Raw genomic sequence first — 13,629 nt, 5'->3', positions numbered from 1 at the left:
GTCATCCAACGGTTTCGCTGAGACTACGCTACACCGACATCTGCGATCCAGGTCATTTAGTCAGTCTGATACTGTACTTGCTGGCTGTTACATAACCACCCTCAGGAATTCTGGGATCATGTTTGTAAACATTATAACCATGTGTGCGCGACGACCACGTTGTGAAATGACAAAATGACCTGTAGCTCTAGCTCTGGAGGTACTCTGGCACTGACATAGTTTATGCCTTTAAGCTGTCTTTGTCATATAGAATAATGTGAGGTTCTTTTGAGGTCAGTGAGTTCTCTTGTTATAGCTGATAAGATGCTGTCAAAAATCTGTCTTAAAAACAATTTAACTTTATTTCTAATTCTAAAATGTCCCTAAGTTCAAGGAAAGGCTAAGGTCTCTGCTTTCTTCCATTACAATTAACTTTTAAAAACAATTTGCATTTATAGAAAAAAAATTAATCCAAGGAAAAACATTCAGCCTTATTTAGCAAATAATATAGAAAATATTTAACTATTTCTGGTCAATTTTAATGTAGCTAATTATAGTCAGTTTGTTGTACATACAAATGGTCCATTGTTAAATCTCACCTTTTAAGAAAAAAATAACTATTTAAAAACCAAATAATCTGTACAAATATTGTATTAATGGCAAACAAACTTGGCAAAATTTCTTTAACAGATACAGCAACAAAAGGAAGCCTAATTTTTAAAGCAACTCAAATATTAGCCATTACCTTTTTTCTTTTCTTGTATTCTGTTTACTAAATGGAAGTATTTTCAACATCTGATTAAAATTTACATATACACCATTTATAATAGATTAGTGAGATTATCATTAGGATTATTTTATTTCAATTGTTCCACAGGTCTACCAATGGTTTAGTAAAAATCTATCTATCTATTGGGCATCCTTATTAATTCTATCTCTCCATCCATCCATCCATCCATCCATCCAAATTAAATCTACTGATCCTGAGTAATTTATACCAATGGTCCCCAATTTTTGCAGCTTAGCAGCCTGGCTGGTGGAGAGGAGAGGGGAACTGAACCTATTTGCTCAAGTTGAGCTGTGGGGGGGGGGGCGCGCACGCACGCCAGCCCGTTATTTATGTGCAGATGTGGGTTCCTACTGGTTCGGACTGATTCAGCCGAATAGGTAGTTATTCAGCCGCCCACACTTCTGAACCAGTTCTATTGGTGGCTCCATCTTGTTTTTTGCTTCTACACATGCGCAGAAGCAATTTTTTCACTACTGCCCATGTGCTCACAGCACGCATCAAGCATGCACCTGTGCACCCAAAGTGCGTCCCTGAGCTAACTGGCAGTAAAAGAATCCGGAATCCACCCCTGCTTATCTGGCCACTTGGGAGTGGGCCATGGCCCAGAGGTTAGTGCTCCCTGATTTAGACTATTTAAATCTGGAACAAGGAAAATCTATAGCTTTCATATTAAGCCAAGTCAAAGACTGGACCTTTGAATTTATAAGCTACTTGAAGTCTGCAGTAATTTATTTATTTATATATCACATTTAAAGACTGCCCATTTCACTCACAGAGCAACAGTGAGCATGTGTTATGGATAACAAGAGTATAAAAGGGATTTTTTAAAACAGTGATGATTCAATAAAGGTACTTAAAGTGCAGAAAATATAATAAGATATTGCAAAATTTATTACATACCTATGTTTGTTTAAATAAATACTTTAAAGAACAATTAAAACTATTACTTTTGGCATATTGTTTCAAAATCAAGTCCCGCTAAAAGAAGGAGGGTTTTTGAGAATTTATGTCATTTCATTATGGTTGATACTAATTGCTCTCTGGGCCAGCCACATAAAACATGTATGGCAAATTGGTTCAAAATTATTATAATTTGTGCCTTGCTGTTTAAACAGCAGAAAGCACTCTCTGGTTTAATAACTGTGAATTGGTAGTATCCTGTCCATCTTACTGGCCTTAATGCACTAACGGTTCTAGCTAAAGAGAATCTCAAAATAATAATAATAAAAACAACAATAATAATAATAATACAGGCTTTTTAATAAGACATAGCTTAGATTACCTTCCCCCTTTCCAATATAAATTCTGTTCGCTTGATTTACAGCATCCAAATATATTGTAGCTCTGGTTAATAATATATGCTGATTGGATTGTGCCACACTTTTTACAATCCCCCGAACCAGAACTTATTTATCTTGACTTATATGTGTTTGTAACTGCAGACTTTTTATTAGCCTTTTTGACAAGCCGAAATGAATATTTATTCACTATGACACACAATCTCTAGCTTGCACTGCCCAGTTCGCTGTCAAGTAGTGACGCTTCTATTTTTGGCTCACCACAGATGACCTTATTGTACGCTACAGAGCCGGGCGTCACCAAAACAAGGTTTTTTTTTTAAAAAAAGGGAAGCCAACTTCCCCATCCCGCATGAATATATCATCCAGCCTGCATTAAATATGTGGTTGTTGTGTGCAGTAGCGAACAATATAGTAGAAACTGTGGAACTTGTGCAGAGTAATGCTGTTAACTAGTGATACGTTGCGCCTGCTTGGCTATTACACACAGGTCTTAAGGATTCTGGGAGGGTGTTTGTAAACAGTGTAGTAGCCATGTGCGCAAAGTCCACGTGGTGTCTTTACTCTGCCTGGATCTGAAGAAATGCTGAATAGGGAAAAACAAATACTCCGTCCATGGTAGAACAGAGGCAATACATCTTACTTTTTTTTTTTTTACAGGAAGGTCAATCATGGAACGTATTTGAATTCTGGAAGCACGACAGACATTTACAATACTAGTTTTGCTGTCCTCACTCTGAAACAAGACCAAACTGAGTACCGAACTTCAATGATTACTAAAAGGGTTATATGAAGACAGAATAAAATACAGATATATTTAGTACCAGAATAGATAAAAAAGCTTAACAAAAACATGCAAGGGTTTACCTGTGCATTTAGGTTGGGTGGTGGGAGTCAAAATTATTGTTTGAAACAAAAGCCTGGAATTTATTTTGAGAGTTTAAAATTAAAAATTAAAGATGCTGTTTGATTATTGCTCTTTTATTACCCTCAATCTAATCTCACTGAAGTAACCTTGTGGGCAATTTCCTTTTATTTTCACTGTACTTTTGTTTGGGGATATGTAGATTGATATGTAGATTGATATAGTAGCAGTTTGTGAAGATGGAAATATAAAACCTCTAACTAAGGCATACTATCTCTCCAGCCCAAAGAAATGATGGGAGAATAGTTTAGAATGTGCTAATATTGATGCAAGTTCATTTTCTTTGGACAATTATACAGTTAAAGTGATTTATGCAAGTTGCTAAATCAGCATTATGGGTTCATGTTAGTATGATACAGATAGATTAAATATGAATTCATTTATGAAAATATGTGTACATATTTGGAATGTGATCTGCCTCACTGCATACATTTGACACCACAAATTTGGATCGTTTGTTGAAGTGACCTGCTACAACCCTATGCCCTTACTTCATCATAGAAATGTTCTTGTTTAGAATAACATAGCAATGTTTATACTCAACAACAAAAATAGCCTAAAGGATTTTTAAAAATTAGTTTGGTATGTTTTCTTATATACCCTTCTGAGTTCTGGACTGAGAAAAGAGAAAGCACCTACATCTTTCCTCTCCAACATCCGAAGTTTTCCCCCTCCAACATCTGGGGTGGAGTTTTAAAAGAACTATTTGTACTATGTCCCAAGCCATTTAATGGATTTAAAGCTAAAAAGTTGCCAGCCAATTTCCTAACTGAACAATATTCTTTTATTGTCTGGAATAAGATATTAAAAATTTCCACTCAATCTATGTCTGACTGAATTCTCATTCTCATTTTAACAATCCAAAAGATTAATCTCTACAGCAACAGAAATTTTTTACAGAAAATATACTAAGCAAATGTAATTACTACAATAAATGGCAGGCAGCAACATTAGAAAAAAATCACAACTCTTCTGGAAATCACCAGTGAAGTATATTAAGAGGAAAGGAATATTCTTTTTAAAATTCAACTTACAGTATACCATTGAGTTGAGCAAAAAAGGAGTAGATGAAATACTTTTTCATTAAAATATGAATTTGCAAGAGCTAAAATTGCTAACTTCAATGTCATTATATGTGTTATTTTAACTTTGATATGAGATTTAATATTTTTGGACATTCATATCCTTTTGAGCTCTTTCTGGTATTTCTCCTGCATGGAAATTTATTAATGGACAATAGAAATGGATTCTTTACTCACTTACCAAAAGATTAGTTCGTCAATGTGGAAAGATAAATTTATGGGCCAGTTATTCCGTGGATTGAAGACCTACTGTAATGTTACTTTATGTACAATTTAAATACATGCTGTTTATTACCACAGATTGTATATGGGGAATTATAATAAATAAAGTCAGACTTTATTTAAATTGTTGCATAAAATTTTATGTGAACTACATACATACATGTGAGAGAAAATCTTATATACTGTAGATAATTTTGATTAACATTTTGGTTTCTTCTTTGCTGATGTTATATTAAAGAAAGTGTGTTTGTATACACATTATACTGAGTACATATATGATAGCAAAACTTTGGATCTAGTGAGACTAAAAGCTCTCTCCTGTGAGTCAGGCATAAAACATGGGCAGGGTAATTAATTAGCAGTTGAATTCAATAGATCCAACTCCCCAATAATTAAAATCAGAATAAAGTTTTATTTTTCCAAGCACCAAGTTGTTCCAACAGATGTCTACAGTAGGACTTCACCAATTGAAGAACATTCAGATTCAGCTGTAGAGTTTATATTTATTTGGGAATGTTTGCATTCAATAAACTTCGTTATGAACCAGGGTAATTCCTCGTGGGAATATTTTGTTGTTGTTTAAAGCCACTATTCCTTACAGATTGTCAAGACTCAACCACAACTGAGCCTAGATTTCCATTGTTAAGCAAGGCAGTTTTTGTCCCATTTTGCAATCTTCTTTTATCACAACTGCTGAGCTAATCATTGCAATTGTTAAATGAATCATTGGTTTTGCATGTTGGAAGCTGGCTGGGAAGATTACAAATAGGGATCGCATGATCCCAGGATAGTGCAGTTGTCATAAACACAGGCCACTTGCCAAGTGCCCAAATTTTGATCATGTGACCATGCGGATGCTGCAATGGTGGTGAGTGTGAAAGTTATGTCACTTTTTCAGTGCAGTCGTAACCTTGGTCTCTAAATGAATCACTGTAATTCGAGGATTACCTGTATTTTTTTTTCCACCGCTGTGAAACTAAATGTCTGAAGATTCCTACTTTTCTTTTCCACACTTAGGTGTTTTCAGGTTCAGTATTCTGGAGAAGGGCTCATATAACAAATGATTTATATTTATTTCCCATATATGCTGCCTGTATATTTTCCACGTTCCAGTTCAACTAAACCATTGACTACACACATATTTTCAATGAGTTCTGTTCCCTTCCAACATAAGATGTTTTGGGAGTTACCTGTAAAGCATGGAAAATATAGGCATGGAAATAGGATGATTACTAATCTACCACTTCTACCAAAACTCTGTATATTATTAACCACTCTTTATTTAATGTCATTGAAAAATGAAATTTCAAAGTATGCTTTCTGCTCAAGATTCACACCAAAGTCTTCAAAGTTCAATCAAAAAGAGTCTGAAAACTACTCTAGTCCATATCAATATGGGATAAAAGAATACATTCAAGAGAATAATTATATATAGCTGTAGCCACAATGCCTTTCGTCCATATTTTGCAGCCTGCTTGGCAACTTACTCTCTAATGTATTATACTAGAACAGAGGTGTCAAACTCACGGCCCGTGGGTCAGTTACATCACGTGCCCTTGCCTGGTTTAGCGAAGGTGGGGGAAGTCCTGTTAGCTCATGTGACGCTGCCGTCACGACACAAGTTTGACACCCCTGTATTAGACCTAAATATCCCTCTCCAATATATTGTATTAGACCTAAATATCACCTAAATATCCCAATTCTCGTATATTATAGTTTCCTTAAATACCTCAGGCAAATGAAGAAAACGGTTACCTCAGTTGTAATTACACCAATGGCAAAGTACTGTATAATATACATTACTTCTGTATTATTACTGAAATAATCATAATATAGACACACAAAAGGCATACACTCTGTTAAGACACCTAATCAATGTATTAATACTTTTCAGGCCACCATCTGCTGAAAAGCAAGACTTAATTTCCTTCTAATGGAGATTCATTCAAAGATGGGCAGTGAGATATTACAAGTATTGTAAAAGAGGCCATCAGTCTTGTGATTCTATAAAGATGTGCAGAAGATCCATTGGGTATCAAGTTCTATAGTCCATATTTTCTACGTCATACAAATTCAGTTATTTCACAACTGTTCAGCTGCTACAGGATTACTACAATGAGATAACCTAAAGGAAAACTGTTTATGTTACCTAATCAAAAGTGTATGATAATGAAGAAACTTAATAGAATAGAAAGTTCTGGTTTTGCAGAACTTTGCAAATTATATCTTGATATACCAGGATAGGAGAGTCTCTTGTTTATATAAATCTCTATCCATCAGTGGTAGATAACCGTAGCCACCTAATACTATACTGGATATTCCTAACGATCTAATTCATTATCAAGTAGCTTTCTGTATAATAAAAGAATCTGGAGCTCAATAGAAAGTAGTTTGCCTAAGGCCATAGTTCATAGGTTCATTCGTGTATAAAAGGAAGAATCAAATTGGATAGCCCTTCTTTAATATTTCAAATTCTTAGTAACTAATATAGATCAGGACTGACAGATGCTGGTGCTTATCATTCAGGCAGCTACTATAAGTTCTGGAAATGGAAAATAACATCTGAGCTCCAATGCAGAGAAGATACTTTTCAATTCTGTACAATACACAACATAGAATCAGTAATATCAGCACCATTTAAAAAATCTGAACTAAGTTTCTATAGGTCAAGTAAAATACTGTATATGTGCTGTTACCTGCCAGTCTTAGAAACAGTAGATATACATATGCAAAAATCCTTTTTAGTTTCTATCTAGTCATATGATTATTGTATTTCTGATTCAGACTGCAGTCAATTTTTTATGATTCATAATGCATCCCACTGCGTTTCAGAAGCAGCATGTCAAGCAAATTGCCTTTTTGAATGATGTCACAGCACTAAGAATTGGCAAAATGCCTTTGCAGCAATCAGGAAACAGAAATAAATCAATAATTTTATCTTCTAAGATGAATTAATTTGTGACCATAACCTCATGTTTCTTAGATAGTTTATCAAGTCTTTTTAAAACTGACCACCTAAAATGACTCAAAAGTATTTTAAAAACCAAGAGAAAGACACAGAGTAGAGATATGATAGCACTATTCAAATATATTAAAGAGATACACAGATGGTCATAAATTATTCTCTATTATCCCAGACTGGAGGACAAGGAATATAATTTTATATAGGAAATAAAATTACACTTCGATGAGATGAAAACCTTCCTAATAACATAAAAGTCAGACAGCTGAACAGGCCACCTGGAAAAGAAGCATTCATTTCACCGGGTGCATTTAAACTGAAGTTGGACAGCCATCTATTGTAAAGCTTTAATTGGGATTTTTGAATTAACCAGAGGGATGGCCTTCAGGGCCTCTATGACCCTTTCTATGATTATGTAAATATACAGATGGAAATGCTGTAACTTAGAATTGGCCAGTAATAGCCCATATTAAAGTGAGAAAGCTATGCTATAACAAAGGAAATCCTGGGGGGAAAATTGCTGAAGCTGTAGCAGCTGAGTGAGGTCATCTAGAGTAATTACAGATATAGTAAAACTAGGCTATCTTCACTCACAAAAACATTACTACTAATTTTTGATAGGCCAAAGAATATTTGGCAGTTAGTTTTGAGCAATTTACAGTATTTTGTCACTCAATTTCAACAAGATTTGAAAGTAGTGATATATTGTTCAATATAATGGTATATATTTAATGGTAGGGGTAATATAGCAGTTGGTATGACAATAGCACTTAGACTTATATACCACTTCAAAGTGCTTTACATCCCTCTTTAAACAGTTTACAGAGTCAGCATAATGCCCTCAACAATTGGGGTCCCCATTTTACCAACCTGTGAAGGATGAAAAGCTGAGTCAACCTTGAGACGCTCAGGATCAAACTCCTGGCAGTGGGGGCAGAGTTAGCCTACAATACTGCATTCTAATCACTATGCCACCACGACTCTTCAATATACTTACTTTCATGGAGTAATATAATTTTCCAATTCCAGGGCCCATTCCCACCTATGTATTCCACATTTGGATGTAACATGAAGGTTAAGAATGTAACATACTTGAACATAGATTTTTAGCAGAAAAATAAAATATACATGAAATAAATATCAAGAATCTCTATGGTCTTGCCGGGATTGGAATTTTCATGGACGTAATGGATTAAAAAATACTTAATAAAGCTTAAGCTCATCTGTCCAAGATTATTACAAGATCATCACAACTATAAAACATGTGTGGTTTGATATCTTTATGTTCTTGGGTTATTTTTCAGAGTTTAAAGAAAGTAAAATATTTAATAATAGCTAAACCATAAGGAACAGGCTAGTCAACATATCTATTAATTCAGAGGTGGGTTTCAAATCCCAGTACTACTGGTTCACTTGTGCTCGCACATGCACAGAAGTGTCCGGGCGGGTGGGTGAAGCCTCCCACTGCCGCCACTACTGGTTCGGTCAATCTGGGCCGAACCTGGAGCAACCCACCTCTGCATTAATTGCATATAGAGATTTGTTTGCAAAAGAATAAGGTTGCAAAGCTGTTCTTGCTGAATTCTGAATATGGTTGCCGTATGAAAATTCTCCATAAAATAAGAGCAATAATATTTGGTATAAAACCTTTTGCCAACATTAATTTCAACAACTTCTTATGCCTATTTGAATTTCAAGCAGGAACCTATTAAGTTTATATTTCTTCTATAGTATTTATGCCAACACAACAATTACTCAGACTTTCAGAAGTAATTCTGAATAAAGTAACCTCATGAAGACTCTGTAATTATAAAGTAGAAAAGGACTGTGGTCAGAAATTAAAAGCTAGATATGCGGTAAAGATAAACTTTAATCAAGTTGTACAGTTTGTGCACTTTGAAGCATTCATTTTATTCAATAGAACACACAACTGAATAAGACGAGAATTTTAAGAGGTCTTTTTAATGCAATGTGTAATCATTGTTTTCAATGGAATCTTAGTGGTAAAAATGTTTTTGACAACAACAATAAAGCTATTACAGGGTAGGAGTTAAGGTGTTGGACAAGAACTAGGGAGACCCGACTCCCGGCAGCTCATTGCATGATTTTGAGTCAGTCATTTACAATTGAGTTTACCTCATGGGATTGTTGTTGCTGTGAAGAAAATGGAAGATTTCCTGAACAATATGTGGGCTATAAATCTAATAGAAGTGAATGAATGAATGAGTGAGTGAGTAGGTGATTGCGTGAGTGAATAATATCAGTAAGCCCAAAGCACATTTATTTGGCAAAACCATGTTGTATAGATATTCTGAATTTTCCAATTAATTTGGATGGTGTCAGCTTCAGGTTAGATAAAAATTCAAAAGAAAGCCTCACTGACTGCAGCTAGAATATGCTTATGTCATTATTACCAATGTTAAAATTATTGTTCACAATAATAGTTCATGAAATGCAACATTTGTGGCCAGAAGATCAAGTCACTAATGCGTAGTTTCATTTTGTTCTTGAACAAAAACAGTGCAGTTATCTTATGCTTGGTGAAAAAAGATCACTATTTTTAACCTACCTACTGAAAAAATATTAATATTTTCAAAGAAGTAATACATTCCTTCCTTCCCCCAACACACATACTTTCTCCCCCTGTAAAACATATTGTAAATTAAATATCCTCAAAAACTCTGTAAGATGCTTCATACCATGATAAAGCCCTTTCCTCTAAAGAAATATTTTCAATGGCATTCTGTGATAAGCAGGAAATATATTTGATATTTACTCTATACACTTAACTGTATTGAGGCTTATAACTACTTTTCATATTGTTTGGAACTTCAGGAACACTAGACTCAACCATTTCAGATGGAACACATCTGTCTATTTCTGAACAGCCAAGGGCCATGTAGATAGTCCCAAGGTGCTAATTGAAAATTAAAAGCGTTTGAGGGAGGGGAAGTTTTCAAGGATGCCATCAATTATTAGCTTTGGCGGAAAGGCAACAAAAAGTTATCTCCAAATTAAGAAAAAATAACATTCTCTTAAGATTACAGAGGCTCTTCTAATTCTGTCAATCAATGGAAAACAACCACCAATTGCGCTAAACCTCAAAAGAAACACGAGGAACATTTAGAGGAAGCTTGGGAGGAAATAAGCATGAAAAAGCAACTAAGAATTGATGAGCATGTTCTGCCTGAACCCCATTAACCTGAGATCTCAGATTGGACGTTGGTTCCCGTTAGTTTAACTTTAGGTTAAAGCAGAGAACATGGTGAGCAGAAAGTAATTAGTTACTTATTTTACTACATGTGTATTGGTACTACTATCCAGACTATGCATCCATGCATGTGAAATCTACAACAGTAATTGAGGACATGAACTATATTGTAACGCACAGGATTATTGTGTATATACTGAGTTTTCAAGTATGATCTTGTGCTGGACTTTCTAACTAAAAAAGGCAGTATGTGGGCAGAAGCATTCAAGATCCAAATATTTAAAGATTTTAATAGTTAAGTTTCATAAAAGCTTGGTACATACATTTAACAGCCTTATGATCAATTCAGTCATGGATAAAGAAGCTAGGTGTACCAAGGGGCCATCAATAGCTTTCTTCAAAATAAAAGTATTGACACCTATCTATAATTGACATATTTCAATAAATCTAGCAACTTCTATTGCCGGTTTTGAGAAAGAAGGGGAAATGCTAATTCTTAAATTCACAGAATAATGGCCAAGTGTACTGTAACTGAAACAACCCAAGCGGTTTTATCTCAGCCATTCAGGATGCACTCTAAAAAGTCTGCAGCTTGTTAACTTCAAGAAGGATGGCAAAATTGGGAAAGGTGACTTGCAGCATGCAATGTTTTTTTTGGGGATATCTGGTGAGGTGAATGTCTATGCTTTTTATCACCCCCTATAACTGAGACTTTTTGTGATCCTTGACCATTAACATCTATCTGCTGAATTTGTTTAACAAATAAGCCCTGTAATGTCCCCTTCTTCACTGAGCGTGCCATCACAAAATACACATTCAATTAAGCAAATGAATTTACAAGCTACCCACTATTCTGTCTTCCCACCCCCTTTCCAATGTTAGCTGGCTATTAAAATGCAAATACAATGGCCTCATTAGCTGACAAACAACAGCCCTGCCTTTCTCTAAATGGAGAGATTTGTCTCCATTTTAAAAAATATGAAGCAAATCTCTCTCTTACATCACTTGCCATGTTGTAGTATCAGCTTTTGCATCTGCATATGCTCACTGTGGGAGGGGAGGGAGGAAACACTCCAAATGAGATCATTAAGAGTGAATGTGTCTGTAAGCCTCGGCTCAGCTCGCTCCCTTCCTTCCTTATCTCTAACCCCCATAAACAGTCACAGAAAGAATACTGTACCCATGATAGAGAGCTGAATCCACATTTTTTCCCTTCTCTTCACAAAGCTGACCTGCACATAAATTAGCTTTGGGGGAAACTTAGCTCGGTTGGAAACAATGTTATAAAGGCTTCCATTACACATCCAAAGTATCACTGAAGAGGTGGCTGGGATTTCTTTTTCTTTTTCCCAGTGTTAAAATGAAGCATTTTGAATGGAGCATTCCTTGCCAATATTATTTATGAGCTTGTCACGGGGCCATCATTTTTGAGGGATGCGTGTTTCTGTGTTTTTCTGGAGCCCACGCGGAAAACAGGCCAGCAGTTATTATGACAAAATATAATAGCCCTAATATAGATAATGGGGACGATACTGTTCAATGGGGGAAGGGGGAACGACCTTAATGTTTCCAATTCTTTCCAATTCTCTTCTCTCCTCGGATGGCACCTCAGTGTCTTCAAGCGCGCTGACCTTCTATCTAGTCCTCAAAACTCCACAAATCTCTCTCTTTTCTTCCCTTCGGCCACCCCCCCCCCCCTTGCATTGCGCCTGTCTTTGTGTCTGCTTGTCACTCACTGGTAAACCAAAATGAAGGTGCAGTCATGAAAAATACAAACCCAGGAGAAACGCTTGCATATATAATAATAATGATAATAATAATGATGATGATAATAATAATAATAATAATCATCTCACCAAAGATTAACCAAATAATATTAAATTCGCCAGCCCACCCGCTTTCTGCCCCAGCAAACAGAAAGCTCAAGAGACTTCTCTAAACAGAGTTCGCCCACCCGCCACTTTTAAAAAGAAAAAAAACCCCGATAAATGCTGAAAAGTTTTGTCCAGCTCACCCAGCCATTGATTTCTGTGCCCTCGTCCCGTCGTCGTCCCCTCCCCGGTTTCTTTTAAGCTCCCATCCAAAGTGCTCCCACACACCCCCACTTAGGAGACGCTTTCCAGAATAAAGCCAAAGCGATGGAGAGGTCCGCACGTGTGTGAACGGGAAGCATATATTTAAAGGGCGGAGGAAGAGAGAGAAGGCAGAAAGAAAGGGAGGAGAAGCGCAACTTAAATAAAAGCAGGAACTTTCTCAAAATGACAAGCGTGACTTCGCTGGAAACGGAGGGGAATAACCAGCCACCCCTCCGGGGTTGCAGGAGCTCAGTAGCAAAGTTCTCCAGGCGACGGCGACGCGGAGAGAAAAAGGGGGAAGAGAAACGCGCGAGCGAGCGAGGAACCTCTTTTAAACCTTCGCTTAAAAAAAACCCTACTTGACAGCCATGTTCCTATTTGACACCTATAATTTTCCCTTCTCTCGTCGCCCCACCACCACCTTTGTACTTAGTACTGCAGGCTCGGAGAGTTGAGTGGGGGGCTTTCCCCATTTCTCCCCTCCCCTCCAAGAAAAAACAGTCTTTAAGTCATGCCACAAAGCTCGACGGAGAACGCAGAGAAGGGAAAGGCAGGAGAAGGCAGGGTGAATGAGGGAGGGGGAAAGAGAAAGGAAGAAGGAGGGAGAGAAAGAAAGGACGCGGGAAGGGTTCTGACCTCCTTCGACAGTCCCTCCGCCTCGCCGACTCCAGCCAAAGCAATCTGTCGATCCAATCCTAAAGGGCAGCCATCTTGCTTCCTTCTGCTCCTTTACGAAAGCAGCCTTGCCTCCGCATCAATATTCATAAGGCCGTTTTGACGTCTGTTCTCTCATCACTCGATGAAGCCCCAGCGACGCTCCCACTGCCGGACGTGACTGCCATGCGAACGAGTTCCAAAGACCCACCGGGGAGAGGAGGGGGAGAGGTGGAAGGGGACGATCCGCCGCGTCTCCCGGCTCCGGGGCGGGCGAAAGGCCGGCCCCCGCTACTGTCCCCTTTGGGGAGGGCAGGGGGGGGAGAGCCCCTTCTGATGGGCTTGCCCAGAGAAATCCAAGAACTATTTCCCGGGAAATCTTTTTATGGGGATGGGGATTATTTCACACACTTGTCCCGTCCAGGGTTAGG

The 13,629-nt window shown here is 37.2% G+C and overlaps 1 protein-coding gene across 1 annotated transcript in view; it reads right to left on the bottom strand.

Annotated features, from left to right (window-relative positions):
- Positions 1-13,267, bottom strand: part of TET2 (tet methylcytosine dioxygenase 2) — an 86,095-nt gene extending 72,828 nt beyond the window's left edge. The window contains exon 1 of the mRNA XM_087724174.1: positions 13,181-13,267. The gene's annotated coding sequence lies outside the window, so the exon portion shown is untranslated. The remainder of the gene's footprint in view (positions 1-13,180) is intronic.
- Positions 13,268-13,629: the final 362 nt, after the last annotated feature.

This window comes from Thamnophis sirtalis, unplaced genomic scaffold (assembly GCF_051295495.1).
Source record: "Thamnophis sirtalis isolate CommonGarterSnake01/CBP01778 unplaced genomic scaffold, rThaSir2_p1.2 scaffold_10, whole genome shotgun sequence".
NCBI lineage: Eukaryota > Metazoa > Chordata > Lepidosauria > Squamata > Natricidae > Thamnophis > Thamnophis sirtalis.
This window is presented reverse-complemented; position numbering and strand designations above follow the sequence as displayed.